Source organism: Etheostoma spectabile, chromosome 20, assembly GCF_008692095.1.
Source record: "Etheostoma spectabile isolate EspeVRDwgs_2016 chromosome 20, UIUC_Espe_1.0, whole genome shotgun sequence".
Taxonomy (NCBI): Eukaryota; Metazoa; Chordata; class Actinopteri; order Perciformes; family Percidae; genus Etheostoma; species Etheostoma spectabile.
In genome coordinates this window covers 21333211-21336809 of record NC_045752.1, presented here as the reverse complement: position 1 = coordinate 21336809, position 3599 = coordinate 21333211, and the positions used below count along the sequence as shown (strand labels likewise).

At 42.0% G+C, this 3599-nt stretch overlaps 2 long non-coding RNA genes across 2 annotated transcripts in view; one reads left to right on the top strand and one right to left on the bottom strand.

Annotated features, from left to right (window-relative positions):
* LOC116669868 (uncharacterized) overlaps positions 1-3599 on the top strand; it is an 827043-nt gene that overhangs the window by 93916 nt on the left and 729528 nt on the right. The window lies entirely within an intron of this gene.
* The window catches only part of LOC116669859 (uncharacterized), an 18993-nt gene that overhangs the window by 15175 nt on the left and 219 nt on the right, over positions 1-3599 (bottom strand). The gene's annotated exons all lie outside the window — the stretch shown is intronic.

Here is a 3599-nt window from a genome sequence, read left to right as displayed (position 1 = left end):
AGCCCAAACAAGTGTGTGCGGCGTGCCTGTTGTTTTGTTTCCAGTCTAGCTAGATCCAGTGTTGCTTGGCCAAAAAGAATGTTAATCTCGCAATAAAAAAATTGACGTTGTTGATATAGGTTTGCGTTAACGTGTTTAACTGAGAGCACTACCAGGAACAGATCCAACCATGAGGGATGTAGTGAACACGTCTTTCTTCTGTTTTATGAAGTTGTCTCATTGCTGTCCAAAAATATGATGATATTTTACAATGTTATGCACTCATTTCCATAAATAATTCTGATAGAATATCCCAAGCAGTCCTCTCAAAGCGGCATTAATCAACATTTGTATGTGAACAATGGGTCAAAGGATTAAATGTAATAAAGGGGTCCCACGTAGTGAAACAAATTTAAAATGAACCCCCTGTACACTGAACACCAGACAGACACAGTTGGAGGGGAGCTGGTGAACACAGCGAAGCATTTTGCAGCTAAAGAGATGTGTTGGTGGAGACCAAACCAGAGCTAAAAGGAGGCATAAATATTTATTGCAGTCATCAGATAGACACAAAAACGACTCCAGATGAATGCTAATGTTGCTCTGTACCTGCTAGATGAGCTAAATAACAGTTAACATGTAAACATGTTAACAATCAATAACTATTTTAAAACTAGAGACCATCAAGCGATGACATCACACTACAGGCCAGGGGCATAAAGCAAGGTAACATTTTGAAATAATTAACCAAGCTAGCTAGATAGTGCTAGCGGGAGCTAACACAGGGCTGGCAACTTTTCCCAAAACCTTGGAGTGAGATTTGGGGGGCCAACCCATATTTTGCCACGTACAAGCAATTTCTTTGGCTCTTTCAGCATCATTATACTTCAGGGTTTAAGTGGATTTGTTATATGTGGGGATGGGGCTCTCCCTAGGGGGTCTGGGGGTATGCCCCCCAGGAAAAATTTTGAAAAAAAACCATTAAATGGCACTTTCTGGAGAGTTTGTGCAAAAAAATGGGAGCAGTCTTGCATATATGTGCAAACTGTAGGGTCAAGAGCCTTTGTTTTTTGTGTATCAACGGTATTAGGGCTTTTAGCATTTACAACTTCTCATGATATAAGACTGACCCAGACAATGTGCCACACATAAGAACCACATGAAGAGACAGTAGCATATGTCAGCAACAGCTGAGAAATTTGGGTCTGTGGGGAACAGGTCCAGGGGTCCCTGGTGTAGGGACCAGGGACCCAAAGTTAAATTAATTTGAGGGATCAACTAAGACCACTGAAATTCTAAAGAATGAGAACCACTGTTTTGCACAAATCTAATCCTTTAACCTTTGTGTCAAGGCTCATATGTTTGGCCCTCATCCTCTGTGCCCCCCTTGCGGATTTACTTTTTTGGGAAAATAAGACTAGGCTATTTGTTCATTTATAAAACATTAAATGAATTATTTACAGTACATTTAGAGATGCAGAGGTTAGAGTGCACAATAGTGGCCCAACGTTGCAGTATCGTATAGTATAGTATATTAGTAGGCTATAGCTCAGATGTTTTCATCAGATTTCTGCTCATGTTTACAACTTTAGCACATTCAAAAAATAACTCCTCCCATCTCTGTGTCCGAGATTTGAGATTTTAATATAGTCTGCTGTCATGTTTTTGCCCGCTGAATGGTGGATCTCATTCAGACCGTCTGACAGACACAGAGGCCATCTGGGTCTCTGGTCTATGACAGAGTTTAGAGGAGGCTGTACGTTGCGCTTATCGGAGGCTCCACGATGCAACGCGTCACTGCTCCCCCACAGCGAGCGGTCCACCACCGCGCTGCTCACCTCTATTGTTAAAGAGATGGACACGAAGCGACGGACGGTCTGTAATACTCAGAGCTCATACCTGAAGCCGGGGAAACGCACCTGGATGGCTCGTGAAAAAATGTTTTCAGTTTGCGACAATTCGAAACTTCCACAGACAGGGAGGCTCTTGAACCCCCCCCCCCACACACACACACCACACACACACACACACAGTCTCTGAAAGCACAACTAGTCGATCACGAGTGGCTCAACAGGTAGATCTAAGATAACTCATCTTTTAGAAATTTGACCGACCGTTGACCATCAGCGTGAGAATCGGGGTGTGGCGTGTGGCGGTAAAACCAGTCAAATGCGTGTGTCTCACGGCCAATGCGTGAGAGTTGGCAGCCCTGCTAACAACCTAAAGGAAACTGACAATTTTCTGTTCTGCCGTACATACAGATGAATGTCTCCAGTACCCGGAGGTCTGTGTTTATCCGCCAATAAACCTTTCGTTGGATTAAGCGCTTCAGAGGAGTTGAAATTGTCAACTTTCCCTCTTTCACGTTTACCTTAGCACGCCACCATAGCAATCAGAAACAACACTGTCTATAGCTGGTGGATGCTTCCTGTTTGGTGCTGGAGGGAGCACACCCATTGGTTGTTCACATGATTCAACTTCACTATCAGGACTTAAAACTTTCATAACAACAAACATGTTTGACTTTGTCTGAACGTCCAGACGGGAAAAAAACTAGGATTTAGTCTATGACCACCTTACACCAAACCATTGAGACGACGGGAACGCCCAGACTCTAGAAAGACTCTCAGGATTTCATTCCTAATTGGACGTTTGTCTGCGACAGTGGAATCACTTGAAAATGTGAAATTTAGTGTAAGGTCGTCATTAGTAGCAATACATTGTTAAAAGAAATGATTGAACTGATGGCCAGAGCTGACCAAATGAAATCCGAGTGGTAATAAAGCTTAAATAAAAAAATAAAAAATCATCACCTGTACATCAGGGAACACAATGCAATCAGGTGTGATCACCTGCAGTTAAAAATCTTCATTTCACAGAAGCATTTTAGACCCTCTTTGATTTCAGGACAGGAGGCTTACAGCAGGATGACCATACAGAATCTGAGCAAACCGTCACTTTCCATTCTCCCTGTTGAACAAATATGATGAGAGCTACGCAGAGCGTAGACTCAGATTATCTCTGAGGATAATCTTTCATTTTAATTGGATAATTTAATAACTGCCAGGAAAAGATTTTGAGATCCACTTGTTTTGATTGTCTTTTGCCGGTTAGCTACGGGTGTCATTAAATCCTTAATTCAAGACCTGAGGCCATGGACATTTTACTGTACACCTCACTTACTTCTCTGCACCACTGGGAAATGATTTATTAAGCTTTTGATCTAATATAACCACCACTAGTATGCATTATTTCACACGATTCAATGGGACTAACTCCATCTACTCTGCGTTTCTAAGCAGAAATGAGACGCCACGCCTCTCAAGACCTTTTTGGAATTGCGAGACAAATATGTAAGGAAGAAGGTGGTGTTTGAAGACGCCCTGTTCCCTGCAGATGAACCCTGACTCCATCATTGTGCATTTGCAACTTATAAATATAAAATATAAAGCTTTGTATTTAGGGCTGTAGCTACCATTCAGGACACTGTAACAACACATATTTTAGTTGTCCATTCATTTAGAAAAATGTATTTATTTTTTTCATTTTAGGCCTTTATTTGGTAGGACACCTTAGATATGAAGGGGAGAGAGAGGGGAATGACATGCAGCAAAGGGCCG